Source organism: Arachis hypogaea, chromosome 4 (assembly GCF_003086295.3).
Source record: "Arachis hypogaea cultivar Tifrunner chromosome 4, arahy.Tifrunner.gnm2.J5K5, whole genome shotgun sequence".
Taxonomy (NCBI): Eukaryota; Viridiplantae; Streptophyta; class Magnoliopsida; order Fabales; family Fabaceae; genus Arachis; species Arachis hypogaea.
This window is the reverse complement of record NC_092039.1, coordinates 74011300-74025048: the sequence shown is the minus strand read 5'-3', so window position 1 is coordinate 74025048 and position 13749 is coordinate 74011300. Positions and strand designations below refer to the sequence as shown.

General features: G+C 40.7%; 1 non-coding gene across 1 annotated transcript; it reads right to left on the bottom strand.

Annotated features, from left to right (window-relative positions):
- Positions 1 to 11437: 11437 nt before the first annotated feature.
- On the bottom strand, positions 11438 to 11545 carry LOC112798427 (small nucleolar RNA R71). The gene has a single exon (XR_003200038.1). It is a non-coding gene; the product is annotated as a small nucleolar RNA R71 (small nucleolar RNA).
- Between the last annotated feature and the right edge of the window lie 2204 nt (positions 11546 to 13749).

Here is a 13749-nt window from a genome sequence, read left to right as displayed (position 1 = left end):
TAGTCTGTGGATGGTATGGAGTGGCTACCCTGTGGCTAACTCCATAACGAACCAAAGCAGAGTAAAGCTGTTTATTGCAAAAATGACTGCACCCATCACTGATTAATACTCTAGGAGTACCAAATCTACTGAAGATGTGTTTCTGGAGGAATTTTAACACTGTTTTAGTGTCATTAGTGGGTGTTGCAATAGCCTCCACCCATTTGGATACATAATCCACTGCCACCAGAATATAAGTGTTTGAGTATGATGGTGGGAAACGTCCCATGAAGTCAATACCCCATACATCAAACAACTCAATCTCCAAGATTCCTTGTTGAGGCATGGCATAACTGTGAGGCAGATTGCCAGATCTTTGGCAACTGTCACAATTAAGTACAAACGCTCGGGAATCTTTAGAAAGAGTAGGCCAGTAGAAGCCACATTGGAGGACTCTTGTGGCTGTTCGCTCACTTCCAAAATGTCCTCCATACTGTGATCCATGGCAGTGCCATAGAATCTTCTGCGCCTCTTCCTTAGGCACACATCTACGGATTACTCCGTCTGCACATCTCTTGAAGAGATATGGTTCATCCCAAAGATAGTACTTTGCATCTGTGATCAATTTCTTAGATTGTAGCCTACTGTACTCTTTGGATATGAATCTCATTGCCTTGTAGTTTGCAATATCTGTGAACCATGACACTTCCTGGATGGCAAAAAGTTGCTCATCCGGAAAGGTTTCAGAGATCTCAGTGAGAGGGAGGGACACCCCTTCTACTGGTTCTATTCGGGACAGGTGATCTGCTACTTGGTTTTCTGTCCCTTTTCTGTCTCTTATTTCTATATCAAACTCTTGCAGAAGCAACACCCATCTGATGATTCTGGGTTTTGAATCCTGCTTTGTGAGTAGATATTTAAGAGCAGCATGATCAGTGTACACAATCACTTTTGATCATACCAAATAGGATCTGAACTTGTCAATGGCGTAAACCATTGTAAGCAGCTCTTTTTCTGTGGTTGTGTAATTCTTCTGTGCGTCATTTAAAACATGACTGGCATAGTAAATGACGTGTAGAAGCTTGTCATGCCTCTGTCCCAACACTGCACCAATGGCATGGTCACTGGCATCACACATCAATTCAAATGGTAATGTCCAGTCTGGTGCAGAGATGATTGATGCTGTGACCAATTTAGCTTTCAGAGTCTTAAATGCCTGCAGACACTCTTTATCAAAGATAAATGGCGTGTCAGCAGCTAGCAGGTTGCTCAGAGGTTTGGCGATTTTTGAAAAATCCTTTATAAACCTCCTATAGAATCCTGCATGCCCCAGAAAGCTTCTGATTGCCTTAACATTGGCAGGTCGTGGTAATTTTTCAATTACCTCTACCTTAGATTGATCCACCTCTGTTCTCTTGTTCGAGATTTTGTGCCCAAGGACAATTCCTTCAGTCACCATGAAGTGACATTTTTCCCAGATTAAAACCAGGTTAGTCTCTTGGCATCTCTTTAGAACAAGTGCTAAATGGTCAAGACAGGAGCTGAATGAGTCTCCAAATACTGAAAAGTCATCCATGAAGACTTCCAGAAATTTTTCCACCATATTAGAGAAAATTGAGAGCATGCACCTCTGAAAGGTTGCAGGTGCATTGCACAGGCCAAATGGCATCCTTCTGTATGCAAATACTCCAGATGGACATGTGAATGCCATTTTCTCTTGATCTTTTGGATCTACTGCAATTTGATTATAACCTGAATATCCATCCAGGAAGCAGTAGTATTCATGACCTGCCAGTCTTTCTAGCATCTGGTCTATGAATGGTAAAGGAAAATGATCCTTTCTGATGGCTGTATTGAGCCTTCTATAATCAATACACATACGCCACCCTGTAACTATTCTTGTAGGAACCAGTTCATTTTTTTCATTATGAACCATTGTCATGCCATCTTTCTTAGGGACAACTTGGACAGGGCTCACCCAAGGGCTGCAGAAATAGGATAAATAATCCCAGCCTCTAGTAATTTAGTGACCTCTTTCTGCACCACTTCTTTCATGGCTGGATTCAGCCGCCTTTGTGGTTGGACCACTGGTTTGGCGTCACCCTTCAATAGGATCTTGTGCATACATCTGGCTGGGCTAATGCCCTTAAGATCACTGATGGACCACCCAAGAGCTGTCTTGTGTGTCCTTAGCACTTGAATTAGTGCTTCTTCTTCCTGTGGCTCTAAGGTAGAGCTTATGATTACAGGGAAGGTCTCACCTTCTCCCAGAAATGCATATTTCAGGGATGGTGGTAATGGTTTGAGCTCGGTTTTTGGAGGTTTCTCCTCTTCCTGAGGGATTTTTAGAGGTTCTATTATTTTCTCTGATTCCTCCAGATCAGGCTGAACATCTTTAAAGATGTCTTCTAGCTCTGATTCGATACTCTCAGCCATATTGACCTCTCTTACCAGAGAGTCAATGATATTAACACTCATGCAGTCATTTGGGGTGTCTGGATATTGCATGGCTTTGACAACATTCAACTTGAACTCCTCCTCATTGACTCTTAAGGTTACTTCCCCTTTTTGGACGTCAATGAGGGTTCGGCCAGTTGCTAGGAAAGGTCTTCCTAGAATGAGAGTTGCACTCTTGTGCTCCTCCATTTCCAGCACCACAAAGTCAGTAGGAAAGGCAAATGGCCCAACATTGACAATCATGTCTTCAATCACGCCTGATGGGTATTTAATGGAGCCATCAGCAAGTTGAAGACATATCCTGGTTGGTTTGATTTCTTCAGTCAAACCAAGCTTTCTGATAGTAGATGCAGGTATTAGGTTGATACTGGCCCCAAGATCACATAAAGCTTGCTTGGTACAAGTACCCTCTAATGTGCATGGTATCATAAAGCTCCCGGGATCTTTAAGCTTCTCAGGTAAGCTTTTCAGAATGACTGCACTGCATTCTTCAGTGAGGTAAACTTTTTCAGTCTCCCTCCAATCCTTCTTATGGCTTAAGATCTCTTTCATGAACTTAGCATAAGAGGGTATTTGCTCAAGTGCTTCTGCAAATGGAATCTTTATTTCAAGAGTCCTGAGATAGTCTGCAAAGCGGGCAAATTGCTTATCCTGTTCCGCTTGGCAGAGTTTTTGAGGATAAGGCATTTTGGCTTTGTATTCCTCAACCGTAGTTGCTGCAGGTTTATTACCTGTTGAAGTGGGTTGGGAAGCCTTTTTAGAAGGGTTGTTATCAACACTTGTATGTGATTGATCCCCCACTGGCATTTGAATGCCAGGGGTGGAAGCTGGAGTGGCGTTAGACGCCAACTCCTCATTTGTTACTGGCGTCTGAACGCCAGAACTGAGCTCCCCATGGGCGTTCAATGCCGGATTCCTGCTTGTTTCTGGCGTTGAACGCCAGGAATGAGCATGGGCTGGGCGTTCAGCGCCAGCCTTATTCCTCTCTGGGCTCTGATTGTCCTCAGAGGGGTTTTGAGTAGCCATTTGTTTATTTCTTGGCTTCCTGCTGCTTTGAAGTGAGGTATTTAATGTTTTCCCACTTCTTAATTGAATTGTTTGGCATTCTTCTGCTATTTGTTTTGATAGTTGCCTTTCTGTTTGCTTTAACTGTACTTCCATATTCCTGTTAGCCATTCTTGTTTCCTGTAGTATTTCCTTGAATTTGGCTAGCTGCTTGGTTAGAAAGTCTAATTGCTGATTGATTTCATTAGCCTGATCCACAGGACTGAGTTCAGCAGTTACTGTTTTAGCTTCTTCTTTCATGGAAAGTCCACTGCTTAGGTACATATGCTGATTTCTGGCAACTGTGTCAATAAGCTCTTGAGCTTCTTCAATTGTTTTTCTCATATGTATAGATCCACCAGCTGAGTGGTCTAGAGAAATCTGAGCTTTTTCTGTAAGCCCATAGTAGAAGATGTCTAATTGCACCCACTCTGAAAACATTTCAGAGGGGCATTTTCTTAGCATCTCTCTGTATCTCTCCCAGGCATCATAAAAGGATTCATTGTCTCCTTGTTTGAAGCCTTGGATGCTTAGCCTTAGCTGTGTCATCCGTTTTGGAGGGAAATAGTGATTCAGAAATTTTTCTGACAGCTGTTTCCATGTTTTTATGCTGTTCTTAGGCTGGTTATTTAACCACCTCTTAGCTTGATCTTTTACAGCAAATGGAAACAGTAATAATCTGTAGACATCCTGATCTACTTCCTTATCATGTACTGTGTCAGCAATTTGTAAAAATTGTGCTAGAAACTCTGTAGGTTCTTCATGTGGAAGACCAGAATACTGGCAGTTTTGCTGCACCATGATAATAAGCTGAGGATTCAACTCAAAGCTACTAACTCCAATGGAGGGTATACAGATACTACTCCCATATGAAGCAGTAGTGGGGTTAGCATATGACCCCAGAGTCCTCCTGGACTGTTCATTCCCACTTAATTCCATGATGGAATAAAAGAGATGATATGTATGTTGATATTATTTATTTTATAAAAATTTATTTTATAAAATAAAATAAATAAAAAAATAAAAAAACGAAATAAATAAAAGAAATTGAAAATATTTTGGAATTGAAATCTGAATTTTTATATAAAACTTTCGAAAAAGTAGTTCAAAATTAGTTAGAAAAGATATTTATTTTTTTTTTTTGAATTTTGAATTTTATGATGAAAGAGAAAAACACACAAAAGACACAAGACTTAAAATTTTTTTAGATCCAATGCTCCTTATTTTCGAAAATTTTGGAGGAAAAACACCAAGGAACACCAAACTTAAAAATTTTAAGATCAAAACACCAGAAAGACTCAAGAACACCTTGAAGATTCACAAGAACACCAAGAACAAAAGAAAGAACACCAAACTTAAAATTTTTAGAAAACCAAGACAAATTTTTGAAAATTTAAGAAAAATTAACAAGGAAACACCAAACTTAGAGTTTGGCACAAGATTCAATCAAAGAAAAATTATTTTTGAAAAAGATTCCAAAGAAGATACCCAATTATCAAGAACAACTACTAAAGCTCCAACCAATTGGGCAGTAACTTCAGTATTGATTTTATGGATAAAAGTATAAAATTTTTGAAAGTTAATATTTTGAAAAAGTACAAGAAAAACAAGAAAAGACACAAAACAAGAAAAACTCAAGATCAAACAAGAAAAATAAACAAGAACAACTTGAAGATCAATGAAGAACAAAGAATACAAGTTCGAAATTTTAAAGAAAAATATAAAATATGCAATTAACACCAAACTTAGAACAAGACACTAAACCCACGAAAATTAACAATTAATTAAGAAAAATAATATTTTTGAAAAGAAATTTTTTTTGAAAACAAACTATCCTATCAGGATTTAACGACTCTATAACAATAAAAATAAATTATTCCTAATCTAAGAAATAAAATAAACCTTTAGTTGTTCAAACTCGAACAATCCCCGGCAACGGCGCCAAAAACTTGGTGCACGAATTTGTAATCCGTACAACTAACCAGCAAGTGCACTGGGTCGTCCAAGTAATACCTTACGTGAGTAAGGGTCGATCCCACGGAGATTATTGGTTTGAAGCAAGCTATGTTTATTTTATTATTCTTAGTCAGGATATCAATCAAAATTATCAATGGGAATTATTAGATTGGAAAAATGAAAGAGAATAAAATCGTTACTTGTTGTGAAGTAATGGGGAATATGTTGGAGTTTTGGAGATGCTTTGTCCTATGAGTTTCTGCAATGTAATATTCAACTCAATTGTTTGTAAAGCCCGTCTACGGTAAGCTGTATGTAGGGTGTCACCGTTGTCAGTGGCTACTTCCCATCCTCTCAGTGAAAACGTTCCAGATGCTCTGTCACAGCACGGCTAATCAGCTGTCGGTTCTCGATCATGTTGGAATAGGATCCATTGATCCTTTTGCGTTTATCATCACGCCCAGCAATCGCGAGTTTAAAGCTCGTCACAGCCATTCAATCCTTGAATCCTACTCGAAATACCACAGACAAGGTTTAGACTTTCCGGATCCTCAAGAATGGCCGCCATCAGTTCTAGCTTATACTACGAAGATTCTGATTAAGGAAGCTAAGAGATGCTCATTCATTCTGATATAGAACGGAGGTGTTTGTCAAGCACACGTTCATGGGTTGAGGAAGGTGATGAGTGTCACGGATCATCATCTCCTTCACAATTAAGCGCAAATGAACATCTTAGATAGGAACATACACACGTTTGAGTGAAATAGAAACAATTGCATTAATTCATCGAGACGCTGCAGAGCTCCTCACCCCCAACAATGGAGTTTAGAGACTCATGCCGTCAAAGTATATAAAATTCAGATCTGAAAATGTCATGAGGTACAAGATAAATCTCTAAAAGTTGTTTAAATAGTAAACTAGTAACCTAGGTTTACAGAATATGAGTAAACTAAGATAATTGGTGCAGAAATCCACTTCTGGGGCCCACTTGGTGTGTGCTGGGGCTGAGACTAAAGCTATCCATGAGTTAAGGCCTTTCTTGGAGTTGAACTCCAAGTTATAACGTGTTTTGGGCGTTCAACTCCGGATCATGACGTGTTTCTGGCGTTTAACTCCAGACAGCAGCATGTACTTGGCGTTCAACGCCAAGTTACGTCGTCTATCTTCGCGCAAAGTATGGACTATTATATATTGCTGGAAAGCCCTGGATGTCTACTTTCCAAAGCCGTTGAGAGCGCACCAATTGGACTCCTTTAGCTCCAAAAAATCCATTCCGAGTGCAGGGAGGTCAGGATCCAACAGCATCAGCAGTCCTTTTTCAGCCTAACTCAGATTTTTGCTCAACTCCCTCAATTTCAGCCAGAAAATATCTGAAATCACAGAAAAACACATAAACTCATAGTAAAGTCCAGAAATATGATTTTTTCCTAAAAACTAATAATATTCTACCAAAAACTAATTAAAACATACTAAAATCTACATGAAATTACCCCCAAAAAGCGTATAAAATATCCGCTCATCAAACAACCCCCTCCAATGCGCTATAACCAACAACCATTCCATGATGCATATCCAGACAATAGTTATGGTGGACCCTTTCGTGACAACCAACCTCCACCAAGTTACTATGGTCAAGAACTATTCCAGGGTGCGTACCAAGATGTTGGATATGGTGGACCCCCTTGTAGCTATCAACAAGCCCCACCATATGCTTATGAACCACCTCTTCAACATAACTTTAAACCACCACACTCACAAGCCCCTTTCCACTATTCACCTCCATATGACCCTAATTCTTATCCACCATACCAACCACCATATGAGCCATACTTAGAACCACCACCTCAATATACACCATCCCCACATCCTTATCAAGAGGAATCACCTCCGTGTTATGAGTCCTGTCCCCAACAAATGAACCCTCCTATCCACCTTAAACCTCCATGGAAAACACACTTACCACTCTCGTTGATCTCACCTCTAAACTCTAAAATCTTATATCCCACATGGACCACCCCTCTACCTCCAATATTTAACCCTCAAGCTCTAGTGCACTTCCTTTTCAACCACATAATGATATGTCCATCCCATCACCACCCTCCATGGAAGAGCACCCACATCCATCAATCCAAGAGCAACCTGATCCCAATTATACTACTGACATGGAATAAGAGAGAAGGGATCGTCTTAGGGACGCAATGGATCGGTTACACGTGACCTTATTTCCAGAGGAGCAAGAGGAAGCCCAAAATGTGGAGGTAGGAGAGACCATTGAAGATAAAGGAATAGTTGAAGGGAGTCGTCATGGAAAGGAAATCATCAAGGAGGAGTACGATTTTATACTAAAACAACTGGACGAAGTAGTAATTATTGAAGAGGAAGAAGTGGTTGAAGACTTAGGAGATGCTGAACCTCCATGGGAATGTCAAGTTATAGAGCCTCCTTCAAAGACGTTTGAAATTGATGTTGAGAAGAGTGTACAACCTCCAAGGCATAGCCTGGTTGAAGACTTTGAAGAGGTTGATCAAGAGATGGACTCAATCATTAATGAATCCTTATCTACAATTGAATCCTCTCCCATTGGACTTGACCCAATTAAAGAAGAAGAAGCACAACTTCCCATGTCCTTGGAAAGCAGTAAAGAGGAGATTGAATTGGAAGAAAGCTACCAAGAGGAAGAGGTTAAAATTGAAGAAGCTTACAAGGAGGTGGAAGAATTCAAAAAAGATCATAAGGGAGTGGAGCTTGCAAAATCATTAGAAACACCTCTCCTAAGGCCATTACCGTCCAACACAACGTTCAAGTGGGAAAAATTCTTATTCTTGACCTTTACTTTCCCACTTGAATATGGGCTACTGGAGACGGATGGTCAACTTAGAGCTCTCTGTGGCTTTAAGAGTAAGGGGGAGATGGTGATGCCAGGGCATCTAGGCCAGTTTCACTGACCTTTTCTTTACTGTTTTAGGGTAGTTTCATGCATTTTCTTAGTAAATAAGGCAAGTTTTGGATGAAATTACACTTACACTTTGATTCAAGCAACTTTTGTGAACTTTTCATAATTTCATGAGTATTTTGCTAGAATTGCATGATAAATTGATGATGCATAATCTCATGACTTTGGCTAGAGCTTTGATGCACTTTAATTGCTTGTTTTCAGGGCAAAAAGGAAGCAAGGAAGAACCACATTAGTATTCACGTTAACCTAGTTAACGTGAACATTAACGTGGAACGGTAAAGCTTGCAACGTTAATGAGAAAAGTGATCACCAATAATGCCTGCGAAGCCACCCAAAGCTCACATTACTTGCCACATTAACTAAGTTAACGTGGTAGTTAACGTAGAAGAAGAAGGAACTCCAACGTTAATGGTAAAAGTGAACACCACTAACGTTGGAGAACTTGGCAATGATCCACGTTAAGAGTCACGTTAACTTAGTTAACGTGAACTCTAACGTGGAAGAAGAAACAAAAGCAAACGTTAGTGACACTCACTTTTGTCACTAACGTTGGACCACCTAGCATTGCCTACGTTAACTTTCACGTTAAGACTATTAACGTAAAAGTTAACGTGGAGTTGAGATCAAAGAGCCAACGTTAGTGACACTCACTTTTGTCACTAACGTTGGAAGGTGGTTTCACTACTACGTTAAGAGCCACATTAACTTAGTTAACGTGAGTTCTAACGTAGAAAATGTGGCATTTGGAGCGTTAGTGACAAAGGCGAGTGTCACTAACGCTCTCGAAGGTGGATCACACCTACGTTAAGAGTCACGTTAGATATACTAACATGGACTCTAACGTAGGAACATAGGGGCACTAAGCAACGTTAATGGGAAAAGTGATTCCCATTAACGTTTGCGAAGGGGTATAAGCCGACATTATTAGGAAAAGTGAGTCCAAATAACGTTAGCCAAGTTTTGAGAAAGCAACGTTAGTGGTCACGTTAAGACCACTAACGTTGGAATTAACGTGGATATATGAGGTTGGAACGTTAGTGGAAAAAGTGAATGCCACTAACGTTCTCGAACCCACAATGGAAATCAATGTTAAATCTTACTAAATACCCAAAGCCTAATTCATCTTTCTCTGCAAGTTGGGCCCACTAAAGATGAGAACTGCTTCAACTCAAGATCCAAAGCCCACATCCAGGACTTGAAGAACTCACTAGAAGATCAAGAGGAGTAGTATATATAGGAGTAGTTTTGAACTATAGGGAAGCTTGGCACTTTTGGGAACTACTCTCTATAGATTTACATTTCTGCACTTTTAGCATAAATTCTTCTTTTCTGCCATTTTCCATTTCTAGAGCTATGAACAACTAAACCCCTTTCATTGGGTTAGGGAGCTCTGTTGTAATTTGATGGATCAATTATAGTTTTCATTCTTCTTCTTCTTTCTTTTCTTTTGATCTTACTAGAAAGCTTTCAATCTTAATTCAATTGGTTAGTTGTCTTGGAAAAGAAGCTCTCCGTAATTGGATCTCCTTTGAGCCTTGGAAAATGGATGAGGAGATCATGCTAGAAATGCATTCTCATGTTAGACCAAATTGGGGTTTGGGCGGATATAGTGACATGTAATCCTCCCAACACTTTGATTTGGAAACACATATGGTATAATCAGTGACCACACTTCATCTCTTCCCATGAGCAATTAAATCAAGGAATTAGGCAATTGTTCAAGCTTAGAGAGATTGGATTGCCAAGGATTTGGGATCCAATCACTTAAGATTGCCAAGGAGATCAATGAATGCATTGATTGAGGAAGAGATGAGAATGAACTTGATCCGGAGAATGCAACATCTCCTGAACCCAATGATTTTCCCATTTCTGATCTTACCCATTCTCTTTACTTTCTGCCATTTAATTTCATGCTCATTACCCCAAATCCCCATCTAAGATTCTGCACTTTAATTTCTATTATTTACTTTCCAGTCATTTAAATTTCTGCATCCCAATCTAAATTCTGTTTAGCTCAACTAGCACATTCTTCTAACTAAAGTTGCTTGACCAATCAATCCTTGTGGGATTCGACCTCACTCTATTGTGAGTTTTACTTGACGACAATTCGGTATACTTGCCGAAGGAAAATTTGTTGAGAGACAAGTTTTCATGCATCAAGTTTATGGCGCCGTTGTCGGGGATTGATTTTGAATCAACAATGATTAAGTTTGAAGATCACTAGATTGAGCATTTTTCTGTTTGTTTAGTTTATTCAGTTAATTTCTTTTATTTTATTTTAATTTCTTTCTCACCCCCTGCACCCTCTTTTATTTTTTCGTTCTTTCCTCTTTTGATTACAATTCTGCTCACTAACCCACTAACTGTTTGATAATTTGCATCACTCGCACTAACAATTACTCTAACAAGAATAGTTTCTTCATTTTATCTCCTGTTGTGCAATCTGTTTGTTGTATGACAGGGAGAAGAGAAGGGGTTTCAACATTCTTTGATTCAGAACCTGAAAGAACCCTTTGGAGACTAAGAAGGGAAGCAAGAGGAAAAAGGATTATTGGTGCTGAGGAAGGAGAGGAAGAGTATTTTGAACCCAACATGGAAGAGAATTTGGAGAACAATCATGAAGGAGAAGCTCATAATCATGTCAGAGAGGGCCATGCAAACCGGGCTGGGCAAGAAAGGAGAGTCTTAGGATCCTATATCAATCCTAATCCAGGGAACTGTGGAAGCAGCATTCAGAAGCCCACCATACATGCCAACAATTTCGAGCTAAAACCCCAGCTCATCACTCTTCTGCAGAATAATTGCTCATTTGGAGGAGGTGCTCAAGAAGATCCTAATCAATATTTGACCACCTTCTTGAGGATTTGTGACACAGCGAAGTCCAATGGAGTCCACCCAGATGTCTATAGGTTGCTCTTGTTCCCTTTTTCACTCAGGGACAAGGCATTCAAATGGCTTGAATCCTTCTCAAACGAGAGCTTAACTAATTGGGAAGAAGTGGTGAACAAGTTTCTGGCAATATTTTACCCTCCTCAAAGGATCAATAGGCTAAGAACTGAGGTGCAAACTTTTAGACAACAAGATGGTGAGACACTTTATGAAGCATGGGAGAGATTCAAAGACCTGACAAGGAGATGCCCACCAGAGATGTTTAATGAGTGGGTTCAACTTCACATCTTCTATGAAGGTCTTTCCTATGAGTCAAAGAAGGATGTGGATCATTCATCAGGAGGCTCTCTAAACAAGAAGAAAACCATTGAAGAAGCCATGGATGTCATTGAAATAGTTGCTAAAAATGACTACTTCTATGCCTTCGAAAGAAGTAACACCAGAGGAGTAATGGAGCTGAACCACATGGATGTATTGTTAGCACAAAATAAGATGATCACCAAGCAGCTAGTAGATCTTACCAAGAAGGTGGATGAGAACTAAGTTGCAGCAGCCATCACCTCATCATCAGCTCAAGAAAGAGTAAACATAGGAGAAGAAGGTGATTGTGAGCAAGCAAACTGTTCCGAGGGTTACCTGAAACGTGTAGCTCGGTCGTCTTGGAGAGGCCCGAGGTTGGGGTCAGGGACCCGAGCTTGATATGTGGAGTGGTTGGTGGTTGTACCTGCAATGACACTCCGATGCTTAAGTTAGCATGGGTTCAAGCAGATATGTGTAGAATGTGGAATGTGTGCCATACCTGGGTGCTCCAGTGTATTTATAGTAGTTGGCCGTGATCTTCCCTGGATAAGATATTCTTATCTTATCTTATCTTTTGGGAGTTTTATCTCTATCTTTGTGGAACCGCCTTTCCTAGGCCTTTTCGGCCTTTAGCTTTTGGGCTGCGTTCCTTTTGATGGGCCTTCTTAGCTTTATTGTCCGAGGTCCGACCTCAGGCGTGGGCCTTGGGACGAGGTCGGACCTTTCATGGATTTTGCCGAGTTGGAGGAGCCCGGTCAGGGTATGAACAGTGCCCCTGCCCGAGTTCGTCCTTTTTGGGAGGTCGAGCTCGGGCATAGTAGTTTTTCAAAATTCAAAAATGGCCGTTCCTGCATTTATTGCATTTTACCGTTTCTCCTCGATTTCCGTTCGGGCTTTGTGAAGGCATTATTTATTTGCCCCTTTCGTCCTTTTCTTCGTTTATTCTGTTCCCTTCCTGTTTTCTGAGTTTTCGCCATCTCCTTTTTTGAGCACCGCTTCCTTTTTCTTTTGTTCTTCTTCCCCGAATCTTTCCGCGTGTCTTTCCGGGGTTTCCTCTGCGCCGCCGTTCCGTTCTCCTTGCTTCGGAGCTCGTCGTCCTCGTTTCTTTCTTCCAGGTTTGTTCCCATCTCTTTTCTTGTGCACATATGCTTCTGTTTCTTTTGTGTGGCTCTTTGTTTGTTTCTTTTTCCCTATGCCTGGGTTGCCCCGAAAAGAGGCGCCGCCAGTTGTTTGTACATGGGGGGGACTCTTTTTTGTTCTCTGGTATTTTGCTCCGGGTTGTTGTATTTTCTTCTAAAAGATCTTTGTTTCTTGCTTTGCTGAATGGGTTCTCGCTGTCTGCTTTTATGTGATTTTTGCTTGCTGTTGTATTCTTCTTTGTAGGCAAGAATTTTATGTCTCGAAAGGTTCTTCAAGCGATGTCGACCAAGATTCCAAGTGGTCTTGGTTGGGTAGATCCTGTTCCTCTAAGAGTCCCTTCTGTGGTAGATTCTGAGTATTTAGCTAGGTTTCGTAGGCAATGTAGCATATGTGAAGATAGAGAGTCTGAGAGGGATTATGAACTAGTAGCCCCGGATTCCGAGGAGAGAGTTTGCTTCCCGCCCTTAGATAGTTCCGAGAAGCTCTTCTTTTACGCTTATGATTGTTTTTTCTCTAAGCTGAGTGTCCGACTTCCTTTTACCGACCTGGAGTCCGAGGTGTTATGGTCTTGTAACCTTGCCCCTACGCAGCTCCATCCAAATTCTTGGGCATTTTTAAAGCTGTTTCAACTTTTGTGTCAGTTTTTGGGCGTTGCTCCCTCTATTTCTCTTTTTTCCTACTTGTTTGTGTTGACGAAGCCGGGGTCAGGTGGAGGGAAGGTATCTTGGGTCTCTTTTAGGGCTAACCAGGGAAGAAAGTTTTGTACCCTGTATGATGAGTCCTTTCACGATTTTAAGAACTTTTATTTCAAGGTCCGGGCTACTGGAGACGTCCGACCTTTCTTTCTAGATGAGAGTGGGGAGCCTTCTTTTCTTCTTTGTTGGCAGGAGAATGTAGTGTCTGCTAAGTATACCTTTGAGAGTCTAGATGAGGTGGAGCAGGCTTTTGTGGGTGTGGTGAGCAGTTTATGGGGTCGGGCACCTCACTTGGACACGAAGAAAATGTTGGGAGATCCAAGCCTTCTCCGT